At 39.9% G+C, this 13686-nt stretch overlaps 1 protein-coding gene and 1 non-coding gene across 2 annotated transcripts in view; both read right to left on the reverse strand.

Moving 5' to 3' along the window:
- The window catches only part of cdh13 (cadherin 13, H-cadherin (heart)), a 1093774-nt gene that overhangs the window by 207115 nt on the left and 872973 nt on the right, over positions 1-13686 (reverse strand). The window lies entirely within an intron of this gene.
- On the reverse strand, positions 8872-8973 carry LOC132824087 (U6 spliceosomal RNA). The gene has a single exon (XR_009645634.1). It is a non-coding gene; the product is annotated as a U6 spliceosomal RNA (small nuclear RNA).

A 13686-nucleotide genomic window follows, 5' to 3' on the forward strand; every position in this document is an offset into this window, starting at 1 on the left:
TTTCTCTGAGGAACACCTACCTACCTATGCTCTAGCCCCAATGGTTGGAAAAAGCCTCCAGCGATAATAAAAAGTTAGCAAATGTGATAATGCAAGCAATGCAGAAAGACAGGGAATCAGCCAGAGAAAGTGGTTCAAAAACTGACAAATTTAACAGAAATTTTTATCTTGCAAATAGTTTACCAATTGGCAAGTTATATGGAAGTGAGTTCTGAATAAGATAACATTAACCAAGAAATAGCTCTAATAAACTATTTTTGCATGTTGAAATATCTCTATTAGATCAAAGTAATTCATTTCAAAGCAAAGAAATAAAACTTTTTACAACTCTATTAACATGTAAATCAAATTTGGAAGTGTTTAAATTTCATAAGGGATACTGATTTCTCAAAGCAAATTAGCATCAATAGTTTTAACTGGGAAATTCGAAAGCTTACTACAGTTTCACAACATGCATTGAAGCTTTTAAAGAAATAACCTCTATCAAGCAATAGACTAGAGACCACTATTTATGTGGTGCTGGGGAAGAGCAAGTGATTACCTAGAAACCCTGTCAAATATCATGGTGGGACCACAATATTTATTCTATCTGCTGTCTGGCAGCTTGCCAGGTAAGGGGCTGGCTTACTGCCAGATAGGAAAGCAGGCTCTGTAGCCAAAGGATTTTGTAAATAACTTCCAGCAATCAAAAAAAAATGTTTGGCTGTTGACAAGCAGGTCAGGTCCAGTCGAGCAATTAAGAAAAAGGGAGGAAAATATCTGGAGTGAATTGGCGGGGAAAGCATTCAAACAACAAGTAGTGGAGGGTAGGAAAGGATAAGGGGCAACAGGGGACATCATAAATTTGTGAGACAGGAGCAGGGGCTCACCAGTTGAGTTGGCAGGATGGTCAGCCAATCACAGCCATGAGGGTGAGACTATGAGGCACAAGATTTGGTTAAGTGCTATGTTTTTCTATTGGGCCCACAGGCAGTGCTATAAAAAGCAACTACCTCCTGGAGCTGACCATTCTTTTCTCCATTTATCTGGTAAATTCACTGTGCCCAGGGAAAGCCCATTGACGACTGAAAAATTTAAATTCGGCAAGAGTGTATCTTGATAGGATGAGAATGCATTTAATAATTTTTAAGTATCTGCCCTGCTTCTCTTCTGCTTGTTACAGCAGGGGAGTAATATTGAATGTTATCTCATCTTATATGAAAGCTCTGATGTGGATCCACCTGATTATTTGTAGATTGACTTTATGTTTAGACAGTGAATAAAACATGGACTGGAATAATGATTGAGTAAAATTTTCCAAGGGAGTGTTTCGAAGATTAATTTAACCTCAGGAGCCTAGCTTTAAATCTAGCCAAAACTGAAGGAATGAAACATCCCACTACACATTACCTTTGAAGGTCATTAATGAAATGAATACAAATTACTTCAACACACGTTCAAGTTGTTGACAGAGCCCAACACAAGTCATTAAAAATGTAGCATTATTTCTGATTTGGAGGTGCCGGTATTGGACTGGGGTGTACAAAGTTTAAAAAAATCACACAACACCAGGTTATAGTCCAACAGGTTTAGCATTATTTCAACACTCTCACTCATACAGACAATAAAAGAATGGTTGTTGGGATCAAATTTTGTGAGATTGGTATAGCAAAGGAGAATCCTACAGGACTAGGGCTGAAGCTGGTAACAAACAGGCAATTTATCCAAAACGTGTTGCGTGCCTAACCTGACTGAGGGATGGTACTTGAAGTTAAGCTGTAAGGTAACTGTTAAATCAGCAAAGAATGAGCAGAGAAAGCTTACCATCTAGATCAATGAAAAGCACTGGCTCTGGTCTCTCTATTTATATGTTATGAATAATACTTGCATTGCTACATTGTGATCCACAAATAAGGTGATAGGATTTACTGCATGTCATAAAATTCAAGCCTTGGAACAGTCAGTTGTCAATGATTGAGGGTCCTGTTTACTTTGGATTTTTTTGGTTTCCATAAATTGCTCTTGTAAGACAGATTTGTTAATCTGCTAAAACGCTCTGAAATTGAAGACCAAGATTTAGAATCCCTTTAGAAATAACTATATAAATCTCCAAACACTTTTTATGATGTGGTGAAATATTTTCTTCCATTGTCTTCCACTTACAGTGACAATAAAATGGATTTCCAGGAGAAACTTTCATTCCAAATCCACAATGGACGAAGGTAGACACTGCAAATACCAATGTGAGTCAAACTGTGCTATTCTGCAACGTTGGTCAATTTAAATATATTTCCAGTACTGTTAGTGTACAAAACATGCTGCAAATGCCTCAGGCTGAAGGATTGAGTTAACTGCAGGGGCTAGCTCTTAAAACTTGCCTGTAATCCTTAAAGCTATACTGAAAAAGAGGAGAAAAACATTCACCATTGCGAACGGCATTGAATAAAGCAGCTCCTGAAAGACAGCCTGGAAAGCAATGTTTTGCGTTCCTTTTTTGAAAACAGTGGAGAGTCTACCATAGGCAAAGAGTGGTGCCAAACTAACTTGGAAAGAATGTATCTGCCCAAGTTCATGCTTAGTTCAATGACCTCCTGAATGGACGTGGCTGAAAGAATGTGTCTATCATTGAACTGAAGTCCAGGTCCATATCTCGGAACTAGAGTTTCAAACCCCCACCAGCACTTACTGACCACAGAAAAAGAGGTTGTGAAGCAGTCCAATGGGCTGACAATCAATTTTCAAATCCTTCCACTATTTCCCCACTGTTCACCAAAGGGAAGAAGTGTTCATGTGGAAGATAATGCTGGAGGAAAAGTATGCTGAATATGGTGAGAAGTGAGATGGAAAATCTGGAGACCATGGGCAAGGTAATGTTCTGTTTAAGCGATGCTTAACTTTAATTATGTTGTCCGACAAGATATGCCGACAGTGTTTCAGTTAAAGTCGAGGGCAGTATCCTAGTAGGAGAATGTATAGCCGTTTGAGAAATGATCATGCAATTCCAAACACACTGTGCATAGTTACATTTTTGATCTGGTCCGCATGGAATGCCGACAGTGGAGGGAAGAGGAAGATGTATTTGGTGGTGGCATCCTGATGGAAGTGGCAGATATGGTGGAGGATGATCCTTTGAATGTGGAGACTAGTATTTAAGATTAGCATTAGACTTTAACTCTCTATTTATTCATTCCTAATATATGGAACATTTAGATTCTGTTTCTTAATGGCGAACATAAATCTTTCTCTGCAAAGATTGATTTATAATCAGTGTCATTCATTTCTGTTTTACGTGACCATTTTTTTCTGCCCTGTTTTGTACATGTTCAATTTTTGGGAAATGCATTTTACAACGGACTTCAGTTAGATATCGTTAATGTAAAAACAAATTTGAAGTACTTCACAAAGATAGATGCAGTGAAATAAAAGGGGGATTACAAAAGCTGGTTCAATGTAATGGGTTTTAACAAAAGCCTCAAAATAGTAGAGGTAAGTAGGAAGTGTGAGAATGTAGGATTCTAATTCTAATACTGCTCTGAAATACTAGACTCTGCATTCAAAGGATCATCCTCCACCATATCTGCCACTTGCACTAGGATGCCACCACCAAACAGATTTTTCTCTCCCCCTCCACTATCAGCATTCCACAGGGACCAGATCAAAAATGTAGGACTGTAAGTATAGATTAGACTTACAGTGTGGAAACAGGCCCTTCGGCCCAACAAGTCCACACCGAACCGCCGAAGCGCAACCCACCCATACATTTACCCCTTACCTAACACTACGGGCAATTTAGCTTGGCCAATTCACCTGACCCGCACATCTTTGTGACTGTGGGAGGAAACCGGAGCACCCGGAGGAAACCCACGCAGACACGGGGAGAACGTGCAAACTCCACACAGTCAGTCGCCTGAGTCGGGAATTGAACCCGGGTCTACAGGCGCTGTGAGGCAGCAGTGCTAACCACTGTGCCACCGTGCCGCCCACATTATGAAAATAGCCCACAGCCTAAATTATGAAAAGAATGGCCATTATGGTGGGGGAAAGAAAGGAAGAATGTACAAGAGGTCCTTGATGGATGTGGAGAAGGATTTAGGGCAGTTGTACAGGGAGTGGAGAAGGACACAGATGTAGGGTGTGAGGCTGTCAGATAATTTTAGATTGAAACTACCAGGGGAACAGAGGGTAACATAGGTCTGTAAGTACATACAACCATAGAAGTAAGAAAAGGAATAGACCCTTTTTAGCCCTCGAGCCAGCTCTATCATTCAGCAGGATCATGGCTGATCTGACATTGCTCACATCCACTTTCCTGCTCTTTCCATGTAACCTTTGGTTCCCTTACTCACCAAGAATCTATCTGTCTCAGCCTTAAATATAAAAAAATGACTCTACCCCACAGGTTTCTGCTGCAAGGAGTTCCAAAGGCTGACAATTCTGTGAGAGAAGAAATTCCTCCTCATCTCAGTCTGAAATTTGTGCCTCTTTGTTCTGAGACTATGCCCTCTCTCCCAGACTCTCCCATGAGGTGAAACATCCTCTCAGCTTTTACCATGTCAAGCCCTTTAATAATCCTATATGTTTCAATGAGACCACCTTTATTTCTTCTAAACTCCAGTGAGTAGAGTCCCAACCTGTCTACCAATTGCTCATCAGGCAATTCCTCCATACCATCTTGGAGTACCTTTTCTGAACTGATTCCAATGGAAGGGTATATTTCCTCAAATCAGGAACCAAAACTGCTCACAGTACTCCAGATGTAGTCTCATCAGCACTTCTGCAACTGCAGTAAGATTTCCCAACTCTTATGCTCATATGTACAGATAGGTGAGTGGGACTTGTTACAGGATAGGGCACAAGCACAGAGTTTTGGATAAGCTAAGTTCATAGAGAGTAGAATTTGCTAAATTGACGAGGGGAGTACTGGACGTGACAAACGCAGGATGAAGCTTTTAGAAGCACACAAAATAAGATAAGGCAGGTTGGATGTGCACAAAGACACCTGTGGAGTAGGCACTTATTGAGAGGGATAGCACAATCAACATAGGTCTAACTAGTTAATTGGACCAAATAATTGAACTTAGAAAGGTGGCCAGAGAAGCTAACAGTATCAGTGCCAAGGATAGCCGATAGGTTTCGTGGTGGGTGATGCCAGCAAAATGCCAATGGTGGTGTCTGCAGCATAAAGAAAGAGGAAGTGTTGAGATGATGATGAGGTAGCTGGTAGCTGAGCATCATCACATTACCTGTGGAAGATCGGCCATCTTTGACCGATGTTCTTCAGAGGAGAAGGAGAATAGGTAAGGTGAAGGGTCCAGAGAAAGATATTTGAAAGTCTCTGGAGCTTCAGTAATAGAAAAATATGCCCCTTACTGGAGATGCTCTGGAACAACACCTCATTTTCTGCCTGGGCACCCTACAGCCTGGAGGACTCAACATTGAGTTCTCCAATTTCAAATAAGCTCCCTCCCCATCTCCCAACTTCCTTCCCAGCCCTTTCCCCTCCCTGCCACTGCTCCCTGCCACCACCTGGATTTATTCCTCCAATTGACCAACCAGGTCGTACCCCCACTTGTCTTCACCTATCCCCACTTTAACACCATGGCCCTGCCCCCCCCTTCATCTGCAGCTCCCTCCACACGCACACCCATATCCACACCCACCCCAGTCCTGAAGAAGGGTTACACCCAAAATGTCAACTTCTGCACCTCCTGATGCCGCCTGGCTTGCTGTGTTGTTCCAGCCTCCTGCCTGGAACTAAGCAAGAGCAGTCCTGTTGAATTAGACAATAGTGTCGTGGTGGATGAGGATATTATAGTCAACCCTGTTAAAGGCAATCAAAAAATTGACCAAAATAAAGTTAGGATATGATCACAGAAGATATCATTTGTGATTGAACCCTTTGCATGAGAGATGAATAGAGGGATTTAAATACAGAGTTGTGGGAAAGGTGTGCATAGATTTGGAAGGCAATAAAATAATCAATGCTGCGGGATGGAATTGTAGAATGGAGATAAGATGTTGGAGAAATGATGAGAATGATTTTTTCGATGACGGGACAATTGATATTCCATAAGGGAAATAAAAAAGAAAGAGACAAAATAACAAAGAAAATTAAAGTAAAATTGTTGTTTTGAGATTCTTTACTCTCAGATTATCTTTAAATAGCTGAACTTCGTTCTCTGCTATGTAATTAACCAAGTAATAAGAGCTGTTAACTGCTACTTTTCACGTGGTTTAGCTCTTCATGGTTGGTTACATCATAAACTACAGTTAATTTAAAATTTTCAGTACTTGTCATCATGATAAAATACACATTGGTGAAAAATTATAAGTTTTTTGTATGAAATGGATTATTACACAATGGAACCATTTACTGAAAGAACAGGCCTTAAGCTCCTCTGCTGAAGATGGCTCTGATCTTCAATATTTTCAAAGAAAAAACATTAATTAAGCTATTGTAAGTTTGTCATTGCAAATACCTTTGATGTAGACATTACCATAAACTTTGAGTTATCATCAGTGCATATATTTTGCTTTACAGTCAGTAACGCATAGGCTCTTGCCTCAGTGCTTCTTCCTTCACTCAGGACAGCAACAGTGTCTGGGCCAAGGACCTTTTGTTGCCGTTGTCATCAATACCATATTGTAATCATATTCCATGAGAGACGCTCCAGCCAAGTGGGACTGATTCTGTCAGTTCCTGCCCTTTGAGCTGGAATATTCTAATATTGTAATATATTTCCACCTGACTACACATCTAAAGAATTGGAAATCTGGCTCATTGAGAGCACCCAAGTTGAACTGATGCTTCATGTCTAAGACTCTGTATATGTTTTTTTTTAATCATTCGCCAACATTATGCTTTTTTTGTGATCTGAGCAAAAGCAAAGTTTGCAGTAAAACTTCTCAATTCTAATTTAACCGATGTGCTTGTGTGTTCTATTTAGGAGCTGTTGCAAATGCCAAGTTAGATATGGGAAGACTGATGGTGATTTGGTGTAGACTGATCTTTGTTGGATAATTGATTCTTTTTCTATCCATCATGCTTGAGATTTTTTGGTTTAAATGAGAATTCTTAAAGGGTATCTCATTTGTCATTTTGACACCTTATGAAAAGTAAGTAAATCTTACATCAAATACACAACTCATTGTATTCGTAGATGCTGTGATACAATCATCAGAACCTTATGGCAACTTAACATTATCAAATAACTCCATGTGATCTTTAAGATACTTTTAAAATAAACTTTCTATTTGCATTTGCATATTGCCTAACAAACAGAAGCCAAACATCTTCTCAATGCAATACATTCTTGCTTTGTGTACCTTTTCCAGGGATCATTATAACTGTGCCTTGGAGGGATTTGATATGATTATACACCTCACACTGACATTTAATTACCACTTTCTAGGTAGAAACCCACTGTGAAGTATCAGGTGCAGATTCAGATTCAAGACCAGGTATTGGGGTGGGTGGGCTTGTGAATTATAGCATATGGAATGCTAATATCTAAGACATCTATTTACATGTTTTGAAAACAATGCATATAGTTGGTTGCAGACAGGATTGAAAGTCCATATGTGAATGTAACTGCACAATGAAGGTTCATAATAATCTAACATTGCATATATTCATAAAAGGCTGTTCTGTACATAGATCTCTTGGAAACAAATTTATGCCAAACTGGAAAACTTGCAACAGCTGCTTGACAACATCAAAAGAAGCAACATCAGAAAAACTGCAGACTTAGAAACACTGCTGAATCTAAAGGCAGGGAAAAGTTGAATTATCAATTAGAGGGGTCAGTTATAAATGTTCTATTGTTCAAACAGAATTCCAGAGTGTTTTATTTATGTGTGATCCAAAACATAACTTAATGTCGGGATTAAAATACTGGACAGAGGAACAAATGTGTGTGTGCAACAAATGATTTTTATGTGAATTGGAATTTCTACTTTTACTTACACTGAAAGAGCAATGGGCGTGCACTTGTCATGCCTTTAGTTCAAGTCTATTCAATGTTGCATGATGGAGGACTTTGGTAACAGTGCAGGCCGCTGTTGATATACACTGCTGTTATTTTTAAAGTTGTCACAAAAATATAAAGGTAATTTTTTCTCTTCCTCCAAGTACACAAAACTTGTTACTAGCTTACCTCACCCATTTGTTCAGTACCTCACACTGACACACTTCAATTATAATTTTGAAGTGCCAGTGTTGGACTGGGGTGTACAAAGTTAAAAATCACACAACACCAGGTTATCATCCAAAGGTTTTATTGCTTTTGGAGCACTGCTCCTTTATCAGGTGGTTGACAAACTATGTGATGAAGGAGCAGCACTCCGAAAGCTCGTGCTTCTAAATGAACCTGTTGGACCATAACCTGGTGTTGTGTGATTTTTAACTTTGTAGACTTCAATTCCTCCCTGTCCCCCAGTCACACTCAAATTCTCAATTCAGAATTGCACATAATCATATACAGGTGCTATGTATCCTCCATCCTTTGTATGCTGATATCCTTATTTCTGTCCCCATATTTCACACTGGCACCTTTTCCTCCCCCTCCCTACCTCTCAATACCAGATATCAGGCTGATATTTTAGATTAGATTACTTACAGTGTGGAAACAGGCCCTTCAGCCCAACAAGTCCACACTGACCCGCCGAAGCGCAGCCCACCCATACCCCTACATTTGGCAATTTAGCATGGCCAATTCATCTGACCCGCACATCTTTGGACTGTGGGAGGAAACCGGAGCACCCGGAGGAAACCCACGCAGACACGGGGAGAACGTGCAAACTCCACACAGTCAGTCGCCTGAGGCGGGAATTGAACCCGGATCTCTGGTGCTGTGAGGCAGCAGTGCTAACCACTGTGCCACCGTGCTGCCCACAAATACGCTTCACGAATTTGCGTGTCATCCTTGCGCAGGGGCCATGCTAATCTTCTCTGTATCGTTCCAATTTTAGTATATGTGCTGCCGAAGCGAGCACATATTTTCTACACACTCATCCTTCACATTGGCATTTCACTCGATCTCAGTTTATAGACAGTATTCACAGTCAGTGCATCTAAAGAAACTGTGCTCCACCCTTTATCCAAAGGCAACTCTTGCCATTTCCACTTACATACTCACAATCATTTGAATTGTGTTTTATAGACGTTTGATGGTGAGCATTGGTCCCCTGCTCACCATCAACATGCCTGAATCCAGAAATTAAAGTAACTCTGTCCACCCCAGTCCAACACCAGCACCTCCACATCACGAATTCGGAAGTGCATTGAAAGAGTAAATTTCTGATTCAAATATGATTTTTTACCAGGAAGCTGAACTTGCTGTAAGAAGAAATTGAATGACAGTAAAAAAACTGGAGCCAGAACATGATTTTTATTTCATGTAACCACTAGTTTAGCTGCTCATCAAGCTATCTTGCTCCTACTGGTTAAAAGAAAGACTTGTATTTATATTCGATCTTTCACACCTTTCAGATGGCAAATATCAATGAAATATCTTTGGAGAGCAAGTGACAATTATAACATTGAAAATGCAGCAGTCAATTTGGACACAGCAAGCTCCCACAGCTGAGCAGCAATCAGATTATTTCCTTCTGTCATGTTGACTGGGGAAAAAATATTGACCTGGACACAATGGAAGACAAAAATGTCTCCTCTGAAAGACAATGTGCCTCTGACAATGTGGTATTCCCTCAGTACTGAACTGGCATGCCAGCTCAGATTTATGTGCTGAATTGAAGTGAAACTAAATTCCAGAACCTGCTGACTAGCAGATGACAGCGCTACCAACTCTGCATTAGCAAACACCCAAGAGAAGAAACTTAATCTGCATATATAATGAGATAATTCCAGGACTGGAAACTAACTGCAGTAAATTTCTTTCCTCAATTTTAATGTCTAAAAAAACCAGCCAATAGGTGTTGCCTACTCCTAGGAGACACTGCTGGCATCAGTGGCAATGACATAAATTAATCTGTAAGTTTCTAGCTTATTTGGCGTTTTGTTTTACATTTGATTTACAGCTTGGCCATCAAGGAAATCACTATTATCACTAATCATTTGGAAACTTTGGAGTTTTACTTGAGTGGATTGTCCTATCAATGACATCTTTTGAGGGTAGTATGGTGGTTCAGTGATTAGCACTGCTGCCTCACAGCACCAGGGATTCAGGTTTGATTCAAGCCTTGGGCAACTGTCTATGTGGAGTTTGCACATTCTACCTGTGTCTTCATGAGTTTCCTCTGGGTGCTCCAGTTTCTTCCCACTATTCAAAGATGTGCAGGTTAGGGGGGATTAGCCATGCTAAATTGCCCATAGTGTTCACAGATATGTAGGTTAGGTGCATTAGCATAATAGTGTAGGGCAATGGGTCTGGGCGGGTTACTCTTTGGAGGGTCGGTGTGGACTTAAATGGCCTGTTTCCACACTGTATCGATTCTGTGATAACATAACAAGTAGTGGGTACGTGTGCCCTGATGCTGGTGAGTTGCCGATGGAGTCTTTTTCTAATGATTACTGAATGCTTTAGAAGTATTATTTTGTTTAGTTTCCTATATTTCTGTACAATTATATCATGAGAGAAGCCATATCTTAATTACAAAAAAAGTGAGTTCAGAAAGGTTTTAAAGCTTATTATGTTTTTACTGCTTAATTAAAACTTTCCAGGAGCAACAACCAATGTTAAAAGGATTCAATTCTCAATAGCTCTGAATTTATTATTGGATGAGCTTGGGCAAGATGGATGAGAGTCATTTTATTACTACACTGATTTAATGTTGCTACACCTTGCTGATTTTTAGCTATTTGAATGAAACTTGCTTTTGCTAATTATTTGGCAACTTTTTCTTCATAATTTAACAAATGCATTAAAGAAACAAAATCTATTATTTGTAGCTCTTGGAACTACATCATATTAATTGGATTTACAGCAACAAAAAAATCTAATTAAAATACAAAAGGAAATGACAATAAAAGCACTGACAAACATACAATAGCAACAATTGCAATGCAACTCTCTGAAACATAATGAGACAATAACAAGATGCAATTTATGTAGCATTTATAATGTGGTTAAATGTCACATAAAACCAAAAGACAGAGAAACAGAATTATGCCATTTGGCCCACTGAGTCTGCTATACCATTCAGTCATGGCTGATATGTTTGTCAATCCCATTTTCTTGCATTCTGCTTGTAACCCTTGATCCTCTGACTCATCAAGAACCCATGTGTATCTGTCTTAAATACACTCATTGACTTGGTTTCCTTAGCCCCCTGCTGCAATGAGTTCCACATCTTCTCCATGTCCATTCTATTTCGGCCCCTCAATATTCTGTAAGTTTCATTCAGATTCCACCCTCATCAATCTAAACTCCACTGACTTCAAACCCAGAATTCTCAACCACTCCTCATATGACAAGCCCTTCTTCGCATCTCTGGGATCAATCTTCAAAAATTCCTCTGGACTCCTCCGACACTGGCACATCCTTCCTGAGATATGGTGCCTAAAACTGCTCCAAATATTCCAAATGAGGTCAGACCAGAGCCTTGTACAGCCTTAGCAGTACATCTCTCCTCTTGTATTCTGGATCAGTGGTGCTGGAAGAGCACAGCAGTTCAGGCAGCATCCAACAAGCAGTGAAATCAACATTTTGGGCAAAAGCCCTTCATCAGGAATCTCTCCTCTTGTACTCTATCCCTCTTGAAATGAAAGTCAACATTACATTTGCTATCCCAACTGCTGACTGAATCTGCATCTTAACATTAAATGAGTTCTGAACTAGGATTCCAAAGCCCCTTTGTGCTTTAGATTTCCAAGGCCTTTTCCTGTTCAGAAAATAGTCTATGCCTCTATTATTCTTATTAATGTGTATAACCTCTTACTTTCCCACAATGTATTCCATCTGCCACTTCTTTGCCCACTCTCCCTTATATCACCTCCCTGCTTGATCAACATTAGCTGTTCCTCCATCTATTTTTGCATAATCTGCAAACTTAGCAACAATCCCCTCAGTTCCTTTGTCCAGATCATTAATTTATACTTTGAAAACTTGTGGTCCCAAAACTGAGCCTGCAGAACTTCATTAGGCACAGGTTATCACCTTGAAAAAGACCCCTTTATTCTTACACCCTGTCTTCTGCCATGCAGCCAATCCTCTATCCATGCCAGTATATTGTCCCAAATACCATGGTCAAATAGATCATGCCTACTGGCTCTCATTTGTCTAACTTGCTTGTTAACTCCTCAAAGAATTCTACAGATTTGTCAGGCATGATCTTCTCTTGCAGAAGCCATATAGACTCAGGCCTAATTTACCATGTGCTTTCAAGCATTCTGCAATCTCATTCTTAATAATGGACTCTAAAATCTTCCCAATGACCAAGGTCAGACTAACCGCATATAGTTTTCCATTTTCTGCCTCCCTCCCTTCTTAAAATGTGTGTAACACTGGCCATTTTACAGTCCTCTGGCAACTCCCCAGACATCAGTGATTCTTAAAAGATCACCACTAATGCCTCCGCAGCTGTCTCCTTCAAAAGTCTGTGATGTAGTCCATTGATCTGGGTGATTTATCCACCTTCAGACTTTTCAGCTTCCCCACAGCTTATCTTAATGATGGCCATTACACTCACCTCTGCCTGTCGGTATCACAGAGATATGGCTTCAAGAGGATTGGGGCTAGAAACTAAATATCCAAGGATACATGTACTATGGAAAACACATGCAGATGGGCAGAGGGGGTGGGGTTATCTTGTTGGTAAGAAATGAAATTGAGAGCAAGATGTGGTATAGAGTTAGAAGATATGGAATCTATGTGGGTAGAGTTGAGAAGCCATAAAGGGAAAAAAAAACACTCCACAGGTGTTATGTACAGGCCCTCCCAACAGTAGTCAGGATGTGGGGAAGAAAATAGATCAGGAGATAGAAAGGGCACTATTAAAATAAGCATGAGGAGTTCAATTTGCAGGTGGACTAGGAAAATCAAATTGTTTGCAGATCTCACGAAAAGGAATTTGTGGAATCTCAAGTTTTCTACTCCAAGCTTTATCATGGCAGCAGTTACTGGGAGGCTGGAAAAAATGTTTCATCATTGTCTTCAAAGCCTCAGTGATAAAATATAACAATCCCCATTGACCTGTGAGAGTCTCTAGCCCAGGACTACCCAAACTGGAGAAAAATTAAGCACCAAAGCAGCAATCATCTTGAACATCTTTGATAAGGCCAGATGAAGACTAAGCTTAAACAATGAAAGGAGTGTACAAAAACCTGAGCATCCCACCAACCACTTCTTTAAACTCCACCTGCCCTGACCAGTGGCAGTATTTGTAGATCTGGCATTGGATTGTTTAGTCACCAGTCTGGATGCAGAGTCTCTTTGATTAGAGAGGAAACAGCTTAATAAAATAAAACCAGTAAAAGGTTTCATTGTATATCAAAACAAAAGTTAATAGTATCAATGCTTTTCACATCTTATGTGCTATCTTAAGATGTCTAAACATTGAACTTGCCAAAATTATTTCTAAGTACTCGGCCACATAAACCTTTAATGAACATTAATGGACATGAGCATTAGATAAAATTCTATACATGATTTTTCTTTAATGCATTGTTTCCAGGCAAAAGGTCTCAAAAGACAGCTCTATTTAAAAGATGGTGCCTTAAATCTGATAAAAGTACTATACCCTGAGACT

The sequence above is a fragment of the Hemiscyllium ocellatum genome, chromosome 17 (genome assembly GCF_020745735.1).
Source record: "Hemiscyllium ocellatum isolate sHemOce1 chromosome 17, sHemOce1.pat.X.cur, whole genome shotgun sequence".
In the NCBI taxonomy this organism is placed as follows: Eukaryota; Metazoa; Chordata; class Chondrichthyes; order Orectolobiformes; family Hemiscylliidae; genus Hemiscyllium; species Hemiscyllium ocellatum.